Below are 13,223 nucleotides of genomic sequence, written 5' to 3'. Positions count from 1 at the left end.
TTCTTTACTTAGATTTGTTATTTTTTTTAATTTTTTCCATAGATAAACTCTAAGATTTTTATTTTGTTGTGATATGTTTTGCCTAAATCTTCTTGTTGACAAGAGAATCGGAAAGTGAAAACTCAAAGTTTTGATTTAAGAACAAACTGTACATCTAAATTTAAATTGGAATGAAAATGCACAAATTTATAGAGAGATAATTCCTAAAAGTCTCAGGAACTTTTAAGGACTGCTAACTATTTTAGTTTTTATATATTAGGTTTTGCAATGATCAGGAAAAGGGGGAGGCGGGGGACTTTTAACTGAGTGTTGACTCCCAATCCATAAGTCATTTCTTACAAAAACATAGACCATTACGCATGATTGACAGATAAATCACTTTAAAAATCACCTGTGATCCTTAGGTAAGCTATTTGTCATTGGGCAAAATAATGGCTTGTTTAACTCGGTTAAATATCCCATCCCACATTCACTTAAGATTTATTGAGCATTTTTTGTTCACTTTAAAAGTTTTGGATCCATAGGGCATTCTCATCTTTAACATTTTTCAATCATGCATCTCCATATTTAAAAAAGTTAGGATTGGTTAGAAATCTTTTTTCTTATCAAATTCCAACCCATTAAGGTTAAACCAGTGGAATTTCCCAAACTTGGAAAACAAATTTTTGTGTTCATTTGTGGTGTGTGAATAATTTTTATTTTCTTACATATGTTGTTGTTTTTATTATTTTCCATACATAAACTCTAAAATTTTCATTTTGTTGAGATCTATTTTGTGTTTATCTTCTTGTTTACGTGAGAATCGGAAAGGGAAAACAAAAAGTTTTGATTTAAGAAAAAAATGTACAACTAAAATGGAATGGAAATGCACAAATGTAGAGAGAGATAATTCCAAAAAGTCTCTGTAACTTTTAGGGACTGCAAACTCTTTTAGTTTTTATATATTAGGTTTTGGAATGATGTAGGTGACATTTAACTGAGTGTTGACTCCCAATCCATAAGTCATTTCTTAAGAAAACATAGCTTGTTACGCATGATTGATAGATAAATAACTTTAAAAATCATATGTGACTGTTAGGTCAGCTTTTTGTAAATGGGCAAAATAAAGGCTTCTTTGACTCGTGTAATTATCCGACCGAACATTCACTTGAGAATTTAATGAGCATTTGTTGTTCAATTTAAAAGGTATGGATCCAAAGGGCATTTTCTTCTTTAAAATTTTTATAGTAGGCATATCCATATTTAAAACTTGTTATGATCATTTAGAAATCTCTTTCTTATCAAATTCCAATCCATTAGGGTTGAACTAACAGAATTTCCCAAACTTAGACAACAAAACTTTTGTGTTCATTTGTGGTGTGTGAATAAATTTTATTTACTTATATTTGTTATTTTTTAAAAAAAATTCCATACATTAACCCTAAAATTTCCGTTTTTTGTGATCTATTTTGCTTTTATCTTCTTGTTTATGAGAGAATCGGAAAGTGAAAATTCAAAGTTCTAATTTAAGAAAAAAATGTACATCTAAAATGGAATGGAAATGCACAAATGTAGAGAGAGATAAGTCCAAAAACTCTCTGTAACTTTAAGGAGCTGCAAACTCTTTTAGTTTTTATATATTAGGTTTTGCAATGATCGGGAAAGGGGGAGGCGGGGGATTTTTAACTGAGTGTTGACTCCCATTCCAAAAGTCATTTCTGATAAAAACATAGCCCGTTACGCATGATTGACTGATAAATCACTTTAAAAATCATCTGTGATTCTGAGGTGAGCTTTTTGTAAATGGGCAAAATAATGGCTTCTTTGACTCGTGTAAATATCCGACCGAACATTCACTTGAGAATTTAATGAGCATTTGTTGTTCGTTTTAAAAGGTTTGGATCCAAAGGGCATTTTATTCTTTAAAATGTTTATAGTAGGCATATCCATATTTAAAACATGTTAGGATCATTTAGAAATCTCTTTCTTATCAAATTCCAATCCATTAGGGTTGAACTAACGGAATTTCCCAAACTTGGACAACAAAACTTTTGTGTTCATTTGTGGTGTGTGAATAAATTTTATTTACTTATATTAGTTATTTTTGAAAAAAATTTCCATACATAAACTGTAAAATTTCCATTTTTTGTGATCTATTTTGCCTTTATCTTCTTATTTATGAGAGAATCGGAAAGTGAAAATTCAAAGTTCTGATTTAAGAAAAAACTGTACATCTAAAATGGAATGGAAATGCACATATGTAGAGAGAGATAATTCCAAAAACTCTCTGTAACTTTAAGGAGCTGCAAACTCTTTTAGTTTTTATATATTAGGTTTTGCAATGATCGGGAAAGGGGGAGGCAGGGGATTTTTAACTGAGTGTTGACTCTCATTCCAAAAGTCATTTATGATAAAAACATAGCCCGTTACGCATGATTGACCGATAAATCACTTTAAAAATCATCTGTGATTCTTAGGTGAGCTTTTTGTAATTGGGCAAAATAATGGCTTGTTTGACTCGGGTAAATATCGCACCACACGTTCACTTGAGAATTTAATGACCATTTTGTTATGGTCTCGGATCTGACAGAAGGATTCTTTGGGAGGATCTGGGATCTGCCACGGGTTACGGTTCTTCCAAGCATTACTGTAGGGATAGTAGGAAGACATGGGAAAGACGAAGATTAATGGAGGATAAGAAAATATGTGGGTTTTTGAGGAAACCCTAACCTCGAGATCAAGAAGGTGATCTCAAGTCTCTTTACGCTAGATTTAACCTAATTCTTAATATTCAATGTTCCCTCTCTCATTACTCTTTCCCCTTAAATAGGGTTCTACCCCTATAAATAAAATATTCCAAAAATACCCATGTGGCCTAAACTGAAATAAAATAAAGTAAATTAAATAAAAATAATAAAATAATAATATTATTGTGTTCATAATATTACACCCCACCTGGAAGAACGAGCTTGTCCTCAAGATCGAAGGTAGTGCGAAAAGGCAGATTTATGTATACTTGCAAGCCACTTTTCAAAGTTGGTGTTCATGAAGCTAGCAATTTTGTATCCAAGGCCATGTCCAATCCATGGACCTGTTTCTGTACACAATATAGAGCAGCATAATATTTCGCAGTTTGGAGCTACTGCTGGGGTACCCCTAACGTCACTGCAATAGCAGCAGCAAATGAGAGAGTAGTCTCTGACCCACAAGTGACTTCAATAAATGTCCCACATAATCCAGTAGCATCCCTATAGCTGGCAAACAGAATCTCAGAGAAGGTGCGGCCTCCTGTGCACGACAGCGCTAATGTCTTCCCTTTAGTGACAGAGACACAAGCAGTGCCAACAGTGATAGTATTGAAGGACACTGCTACTGGATTGCCTCAAATTGCTCCAAGATAATCAGTTTTGTTCACAGGGTTCTTTATGAAGGCTCCCCATCCTACAACATCATATTTTCCTAATAGAATTCTCTGTTGTTGCTTTAAGAGACGCTTCATATTTCCATATTGGTAGCCATCCCCTCGTGCCGGTGGCTAGCCTAGCGAACCACCTCCACAACTAACCCAGCAGTTCCTACAAACAGCAGGGTCACATTCCCGTCTTGATGCAAAGCATGGACACTATCGACTGCTGCATTGGGTCTTAGCACAATGGCATCCTCTGAATCTATTGTTGCAGCTCTTTGAACACCCACAATATTTAACGCAGCAAGTATCATTATGAAGACATGGACATTGCTTCCCACACATCAACTGACTGCCACATGGTGTGAATTGCCTACAAGACTGTTGCTTTCCATCAGCTATTCTTTTGCATATGGACATATGATCAACTGTCTAAAATAATAATGTCATGAACACAATAACATTGTTATTTTATTTTTTTCTATAATTTACTTTATTTTATTTCAGTTTAGGACACAGGTGTATTTTTGGAATATTTTATTATAGGGGTATTTTTGGAATATTTTATTATAGGGGTATTTTTGGAATATTTTATTATAGGGGTATTTTTGGAATATTTTATTATAGGGGTATTTTTGTAATATTTTATATTAAAACCTAACTGGGTGAACCCTATTTAAGGGGTAAAAGTAATGAGAGAGGGAAGTATTGAAGTATTAAGAATTAGGTTAAATCTAGCGTAAAGGGGCTTGAGATCACCTTCTTGATCTAGAGGTTAGGGTTTCCTCAAAAACCCACGTATTCTCTCATCCTCCATTGATCTTTGTCTTTCCTATATCTTCCTACTATCCCTATGCTAATGCTTGGAAGACCTGTAACCCGTAACCCGTGGCAGATCCCAGATCCTCCCAAAGAATCCTTGTGTCAAATCCGGCACCGTAACAACTGGTATCAGAGCAGAAACACAATGGGCTATTCATGTTACCCAAAAGGATGAATTATTTTGGACGAGGTATACGATTTAATGGAAAAAGTATGCAAAGATATGGGATAAATAGTGCATCGTATAAATCTTCCATTGAAATTGCTGCAATTGAAGTTTCTAAAATTAAGAGGGCTGCCACAGTCGACACTGGCTCGGACAGGCAGGAGAAGCAAGCAATTAGAGACCTCTTTGTATCTCCGGTGGTGGCGACCTCCAAATTTTTGGATTCAGAAATTCCGAAAATGGAAGGGTATACAACATACCCTTCGTTGGACAATCCAGAATGGACATCAAATCCTTTGCCAATGGACACCATACGTCTTTCCGAACTGAAGACGCAGGGAAATCCAAAGCCGAACAATGGGGAGGTAATACAAATCCGAACAGGGGAAATTCCAAAATCGTCAGCACTGGAAGATTTGGAGCCGAAGCCTCCAAGGGCTGTTGTTCGCCACCAGAGAAGGGGGCGACTCCGTCGGACAAATTTTTGCTCCACCTCGCCCTCGGGAGTCCAGCGGGGAACCACCATCAACGTTTTTTGGGTTAAGCTTCAAACATGGCCTCATTCGATATGTATAAACTATTTTTCCGTAAGGGTGAAGGGGCTACTAGGGGCTGAGCAACAACACCGTTGCTCGAATGTTTGGCCGGGAGGTTCTCTGTTCCGTGAAGCAGAGAAACAGTACCAATTGAAGCTATTTGGGCTTGGGTGTATGTATTTCGAGAGGAAATTTTTCTGGGGAAGCCGGGATTCATAGGAAAAATTTTATGGGGACTGCTGAAAAGTTTTTTTGGGGGGCTATATTTTGCTGTTGATGAGCACAATCACTGTGCATGTAAAATGACTGGAATTTTCATTGATGGTAAAAATGAAGATGGGGCTGTACATGCCGTGAGCCCCACACTCAAGGAAATTTTTTCTATAAATAAGTTTACAAAGAGTACTCTTAGTCCTCACAGCCCTCGAAGTGAGGCTATTAATCTTCCTGAAGAAGCTTGGGTGGATACCTCAATTGAACAGTTGTATGATATCGTTTGTGACATGCACACCTCTGGTGATGGGTCCCCATCAAGGCCAAGTTTTGGATATGAGGGTGATGACTCAAGGATTGATTCTGAGTTATGCCATCTAGTTGGTGGAGATAGGTGGGTGTTAGAGATAATGGAAGAGCAGTCAGAGAAAGAGGAGCCTGTTGAAAAGAATGCAGCTTCTAAAGAGGAAAATGGCTCTTCAAGTGCAAAGTCTGAGCAGACCCACTCTTCTGGTCATAAGTCCGTTTCTTCTGGACACTCAAGAGAACCATCTCAGCTGCAGTTGGATGCTGAGCCGTCAGTACAATCTGGTATATTGAGTAAAGGGTCCAATATAAAGCCTCCTACAGAGGTAAAGACTGATAAAAACGTAAGAAAATTTAGTTTTAGTGCTGCTTCCAACAACAAAAAAAAGAATGTTGCCTTAGAAGCATCAAAATTATATAATGTAATTGCAGATCCAGCTGACGTAGCACTCAACAACCCTAATCTTGGACCTTTCCTACTCAAGCATGCAAGAGATTTGATCTCCTCAAGAGATAATCCACAGAAGGCTCTGAATTTGTGTTGATGGGAAACCAAGCTTAGAGCTGGTGATGTGTTTGCATGTGGTAGCAGCACTATACAGCAGCTTGGGACAGTCCAGTCAGGCTATCCCCTATCTTGAGCACTCAATTGAAATTCCCAACTTGCATGAATGTCAGGAGCATGCTCTTGCTAAATTTTATGGCCATATGCAATGGGGTGATACTCATGCAATGGTTGGCCAACTTGAAAATTTCATACAGTGTTACAAGATGGGCCTGAAAATCCAGAAGCAAGTATTGGGAGAAACGGATCTAAGTGTGGGGGAGACTTGCCGTTATGTTTTTGAGGCCCTCCAAGCACTTCGGTTTGATGTAATAGGCAATATGGCTTCCATAGAAATGGATGTAACTACAAATATTGAAGAGATAACAAATCCTGAAAATATGGGGAAGCGCAACGCCATAAACTATAGCGTGTTGGCCACTAATGAAGCATCCATTACTTCAATAGCTAACAAACAGAAAACAGTGGATAGGCCAGAGGCAGCTTTTGATCTTGTGAAGGGCAAAATGGCTGAAAGTACATCAGGAGTCCACCCAAACATTGGGATTGAAGTTCCTATTACAATGCAAAGTTTCTATTCAGGCAAGGGAGAATTAGAAGCAGATGTTGCTGAAAACAGTTGGTCTCCTATTGAGAAGGAGTTATACATGAAAGGAATTGAGATTGTTGGAAGAAATAGTTACCTTATAGCTAGGAACTTACTACCTGGCTTGAGGAGCTGAATGGAGTTCTTCAGTTACATATTTAATGATGCAGACGCTGCTTCAAACAAAACTTCCACATTGACTAGCTTAACGTTGGACGACAAATAAAAAAATGAACTGGCATATATGGAACAAGAAATACCAACAAGCACAAGATTCTTCCGCATAAGGGGTAGAGCACATAAAATCAAATCAAATACCCCTATAAATAAAATATTCCAAAAATACCCCTATGACCTAAATTGAAATAAAATGAAGTAAATTAAAAAAAACAATAAAATAATAATGTTATTGTGTTCATAACACATTTGTTGTTCAATTTAAAAGGTTTGGATCCATAGGGCATTTTAATCTTTAACATGTTTCAAGCATGCATATCCATATTTAAAACATGTTAAGATCAGTTAGAAATTTCTTTCTTATCAAATTCCAAGCCATTAGGGTTGAACTAGCGAAATTTCCAAAAATTGGACAACAAAACTTTTGTGGTCATTTTTGTGTGTGAATAAATTTTATTTACTTACCTTAGTAATTTTTTAAAATTTTTTCCATAAAAAACTCTAAAATTTCTATTTTAATGTGATCTAATTTACCTTTATCTTCTTTTTTATGAGAGAATCGAAGAGTGAAAATCTCAAAGTTTTGATTTAAGAAAAAAGTGTACATCTAAAATGGAATGGAAATGCACAAATGTACAGAGAGATAATTCCAAAATGTCTCTGTAACTTTTAGAGACTGCAAACTCTTTAAGTTTTTATATATTAGGTTTTGCAATGATCGGGAAAAGGGGGAGGCGGGGGATTTTTAACTGAGTGTTGATTCCCAATCCGTAAGTCATTTCTTACAAAAACATAGCCTGTTATGCATGATTGACTGATAAATCACTTTACAAATCATCTGTGATTGTTAGGTCAACTTTTTATAAATGGGCAAAATAATGGCTTGTTTGACTCGGGTAAATATCCCAACGCACGTTTACTCTAGAATTTAATGAGTTTATGTTGTTCGATTTAAAAGGTTGGGATCCATAGGGAATTTTTATTTTTAACATGTTTCAAGCATGCATATCCATATTTAAAACTTGTTAAGATCTGTTAGAAATCTCTTTCTTATCAATTTCCAAGCCATTAGGAATGAACTAGTGGAATTTCCCAAACTTGGACAACAAAACTTTTGTGTTTGTTTGTGATGTGTTGATAAATTTTATTTTCTTATATTTTTTATTGTTTTTTAATTATTTCCATGCATAAACTCAAAAATTTTCATTTTGTTGTTATCTATTTTGCCTTTATCTTCTTGTTTACGTGAGAATCTGAAAGAGAAAACTCAAAGTTTTGATTTAAGAAAAAAGTGTACATCTAAATTGGAATGGAAATGCACAAATGTATAGAGAGATAATTCCTAAAAGTCTCTGTAACTTTTAGGGACATCAAACTCTTTTAGTTTTTATATATTAGGTTTTGCAATGGTAGGGAAATAGGGGAGGCAGGGGATTTTTAACTGAGTGTTGACTCCCAATCCATAAGTCATTTCTTACAAAAACATAGCCCGTTACGCATGATTGACCGATAAATCACTTTACAAATCATCTACGATATTTAGGTCAGCTTTTTGTAAATGGGCAAAATAATGGCTTGTTTGACTCAGGTAAATACCCCAACGCACGTTCACTTGAGAATTTAATGAGCATTTGTTGTTCGCATTAAAAGGTTTGGATCCATAGGGAATTTTCATATTTAACATCTTTCAAGCATGCATATCCCTCTTTAAAACAAGTTAGGATCAGTTAGAAATCTCTTTATTATCAAATTCCAAGCCATTAGGGTTGTACTAGTGGAATATCCTAAACTTGGACAACAAAACTTTAGTGTTCGTTTGTGGTGTGTGAATAAATTTTTTTTAGTTTCATTTTTATTTTTTTTAATTATTTCCATGCATAAACTCTAAAAGTTTCATTTTGTTGTGATCTATGTTGCCTTTATCTTCTTGTTTACGTGACAATCTGAAAGAGAAAAATCAAAGTTTTGTTTAAGAAAAAAGTGTACATTTAAAAGGAATGGAAATGTACAAATGTAGAGAGAGATAATTAAAAAAACTCTCTGTAACTTTTTGGGACTGCAAACTCTTTTAGTTTTTATATATTAGGTTTGGAAATGATCGAGAAAAGTGCGAGGCGGGGGATTTTTAACTGAGTGTTGACTCCCAATTCATAACTCATTTGTAGGGAAAACATAGCCCGTTATTCATGATTGACCGATAAATCACTTTACAAATCATCCGTGATTGTTAGGTCAGCTTTTTGTAAATGGGAAAAATTATTGTTTGTTAGACTCGGGTAAATATCCCACCGCAGTTCACTTGAGAATTTAATAGGCATTTGTTGTTCGATTGAAAAGGTTTGGATCCATGGGGCATTTACATCTTTAACATGTTTCAAGCATGCATACCCATATTTAAAACATGTTAGGATCAGTTAGAAATCTCTTTCTTATCAAATTCCAAGCCATTAGGGTTGAACTTGCGAAATTTCCCAAACTTGGACAACAAAACTTTTGTGTTCGTTTGTGGTATGTGAATAAATTTTATTTACTTACCTTTGTTATTGTTTTTAATTTTTTCCATACATAGACTCTAAAATTTTCATTTTGTTGTGATTTATTTTGCCTTTATCTTCTTGTTTACGGGAAAATCAAAGAGTGAAAACTCAAAGTTTTCATTTAAGAAAAAATTGTACATCTAAAGTGGAATGGAAACGTACAAATGTATAGAGTGATAATTCATAAAAGTCTCTGTAACTTTTAGGGACTGCAAACTCTTTCAGTTTTTATTGGTTTTGCAATGATCGGGAAAAGGGCGAGGCGGGGGATTTTTAACTTAGTGTTGACTCCCAATCCATAAGTCATTTCTTAAAAAAACATAGCCCGTTAATCATTATTGATCGATAAATCACTTTAAAAATCATATTTGATTACTAGGTCAGCTTTTCGTAAATGGGCAAAATAATGGCTTGTTGGACTCGGGTAAATATCCCACCACGTGTCCACTGGAGAATTTAATGAGCATTTGTTGTTCGATTAAAAATGTTTGGTTCCATAGGGAATTTTCATCTTTAACATTTTTCAAGTATGCATATCCATATTTAAAACATATTATGTTTAGTTAGAAATCTCTTTCTTAACAAATACCAAGCCATTAGGGTTGAACTAGCGTCATTTCCAAAACTTGGACAACAAAACTTTTGTGTTCGTTTGTGGTGTGTGAATAAATTTTATTTAGTTACCTTTATTATTGTTTTTAATTTTTTCCATGCTTAAACTCTAAAAGTTTCATTTTGTTGTGATTTATTTTTCCTTTATCTTCTTGTTTATGGGATAATCGGAAAGTGAAAACTCAAAGTTTTCGTTTAAGAAAAAATTGTACATCTAAAATGGAATGGAAATGCACAAATGTATAAAGAGATAATTCCTAGAATTCTTTGTAACTTTTAAAACTGTAAACTTTTTCAGTGTTTTAACTGAGTGTTGACTCCCAATCCATAAGTCATTTCTTACAATAACAAAGCTCGTTATGCATGATTGCCCGATAAATCACTTTACAAATCATCTGTGATTGTTAGGTCAGCTTTTTGTAAATGGGCAAAATAATGGCTTGTTTGACTCGGGTAAATATCCCAACGCACGTTCACTTGAGAATTTAATGAACATTTCTTGTTCGCTTAGAAAGGTTTGGATCCATAGGGCATTTGCATATTTAACATCTTTAAAGCATGCATATCCCTTTTTAAAACATGTTAGGATCAGTTAGAAATCTCTTTCTTATCAAATTCAAAGCCATTAGGGTTGAACTAGTGGAATTTCCCAAACTTGGACAACAAAACTTTTGTGTTCGTTTGTGGTGTGTGAATAATTTTTCTTTACATACATTTGTTATTTTTTTTAATTATTTCCATGCATAAACTCTAAAATTTTCATTTTCCTGTGATCTATTTTGCCTTTATCTTCTTGTTCAACTGAGAATACGAAAGAGAAAAACCCAGAGTTTTGATTTAAGCAAAAAGTGTACATCTAAAATCAAATGGATATGCACAATTGCAGAGAGAGATAATTCCAAAAGCTCTCAGTAACTTTTAGGGACTGCAAACTCTTCTAGTTTTTATATATTAGGTTTTGCAATGATCGGGAAAAGGGGGAAGCGGGGTATTCTTAACTGAGTGTTGACTCCCAATCCATCAGTCATTTCTTACAAAAACATAGTCCGTTACGAATGATTGACCGATAAATCACTTTAAAAATCATCTGTGATTGTTAGGTCAGCTTTTTGTAAATGGGCAAAATAATGGCTTGTTTGACTCGGGTAATTATCCCACCACACGTTCACTTGAGAATTTAATGAGAATTTGTTGTTCGCTTTAAAAGGTTTTTATTTATAGGGCATTTGGCATCTTTAACATGTATCAAGCATGCATATCCATATTTAAAACATGTTAGGATCAGTTAGAAATCTTTTTCATATCAAATTCCACGACATAAGGGTTGAACTAGCAGAATTTCCCAAACTTGGACAACAAAAATTTTGTATTCATTTGTGGTGTGTGAATAAATTTTCTTAACTTACATTTGTCATTGTTTTAAATTTTTTCCATACACAAACTCTGAAATTTTCATTTTTTTGTGATCTATTTTGCCTTTTTCTTCTTGTTTACGAGAGAATCGGAAAGTGAAAACTCGAAGTTTTCATTTAAGAAAAAAGTGTACATCTAAAATGGTATGGAAATGCACAAATTTTGGGAGATATCATGCCAAAAAGTCTCTATAACTTTTAGGGACTTCAAACTCTTTTAGTTTTTATATATTAGGTTTTGCAATGAACGGGGAAAGGGGGAGACGAGGGAGGCGGGGGATTTTTACCTAAGTGTTGACTCCCAATCCATAAGTTATTTCTTAAAAAAACTTAGCCCGTTACGCATGATTGATCGATAAATCACTTTACAAATCATCTGTGATTGTTAGGTTAGCTTTTTGTAAATGGGCAAAATAAAGGCTTCTTTGACTCGGGTAAATATCCCAACGCACGTTCACTTGAGAATTTAATGAGCATTTTTTGTTTGCTATAAAAGGTTTGGATCCATAGGGCATTTTCATATTTAACATCTTTCAAGCATGCATATGCCAATTTAAAAGATGATAGGATCAGTTAGAAATATCTTTCTTATTAAATTCAAAGCCATTAGGGTTGAACTAGTGGAATTTCCCAAACATGGACAACAAAAATTTTGTGTTCATTTGTGGTGTGTGAATAAATTTTCTTTACTTACATTTGTTATTTTTTTTAATTATTTCCATGCATAAACTCTTAAATTTTCATCTTGTTGTGATCTATTTTGCCTTTATCTTCTTTGTTATGTGAGAATCAGAAAGAGAAAAATCAAAGTTTTGATTTAAGAAAAAAGCGTACATCTAAAATGGAATGGAAAAGCACAAATATAGAGAGAGATAATTCCAAAAACTCTCAGTAACTTTTAGGGACAGCAAACTCTTTTAGTTTTTATATATTAGGTTTTGCAATGACCAGGAAAAGGGAGGTGGGGGATTTTTAACTGAGTGTTGACTCCCAATCCATAATTCATTTCTTAAAAAAACATAGACCATTACGAATGATGACCAATAAATCACTTTACAAATCATTTGTGATTGTTAGGTCAGCTTTTTATAAATTGGCAAAATAATGGCTTGTTTGACTCGGGTAAATATCCCACTGCACGTTCACTTGAGAATTTAATGAGCAGTTGTTTTTTGATTTAATAGGTTTGGATCCATAGGGCATTTGCATCTTTTACATGTTTAAAACATGCATATCCATATTTAAAACAAGTTAGGATCAATTTGAAATCTCTTTCTCATCAAATTCCAAGCCATTAGGGTTGAACTAGCAGAATTTTCAAAACATGGACAACAAAACTTTTGTGTTTGTTAGTGGTGTGTGAATAAATTCACTTTACTTTCATTTATTATTTTTTTAAATTTTTTCCCTACATCAACTCTAAAATTTTCATTTTGTTGTGATCTATTTTTCCATTATCTACTTGTTTACGAGAGAATCTGAAAGTGAAAACTCAAAGTTTTCATTTAAGAAAAAAGTGTACATCTAAAATGGAATGGAAATGCACAAATGTACAAAGATATAATTCAAAAAATTCTCTATAATTTTTAAGGACTGCAAACTCTATTAGGTTTTATATATTAGGTTTTGCAATGATAGGGAAAAGGGAGAGGCGGGGGTTTTTTAACTGAGTGTTGACTCCCAATCCATAAGTCATTTCTTACAAAAATAGAGCCCGTTACGCATGATTGAACGATAAATCACTTTACAAATCATCTATGAAATTTAGGTCAGCTTTTTGTAAAAAGGCACAATAATGGCTTGTTTGACTCGGTTAAATATCCCACCACACGTTCACTTGAGAATTTATTGACCATTTGTTGTTCACTTTAAAATGTTTGGATCCATAGGGAATTTGCATCTTTAA

At 34.3% G+C, this 13,223-nt stretch overlaps 1 pseudogene; it reads left to right on the top strand.

Annotated features, from left to right (window-relative positions):
• Window positions 1–5,211: 5,211 nt before the first annotated feature.
• Window positions 5,212–6,715, top strand: LOC137943648 (protein KINESIN LIGHT CHAIN-RELATED 3-like; annotated as a pseudogene).
• Window positions 6,716–13,223: the final 6,508 nt, after the last annotated feature.

Source organism: Aristolochia californica, unplaced genomic scaffold (genome assembly GCF_029961685.1).
Source record: "Aristolochia californica isolate CCGP_79_NKW_82.1479 unplaced genomic scaffold, dmAriCali1.0.hap1 SCAF_11, whole genome shotgun sequence".
Taxonomy (NCBI): Eukaryota; Viridiplantae; Streptophyta; class Magnoliopsida; order Piperales; family Aristolochiaceae; genus Aristolochia; species Aristolochia californica.
The sequence above is the reverse complement of the archived record's forward strand: the minus strand, read 5'-3'. Positions and strand labels throughout refer to the sequence as shown.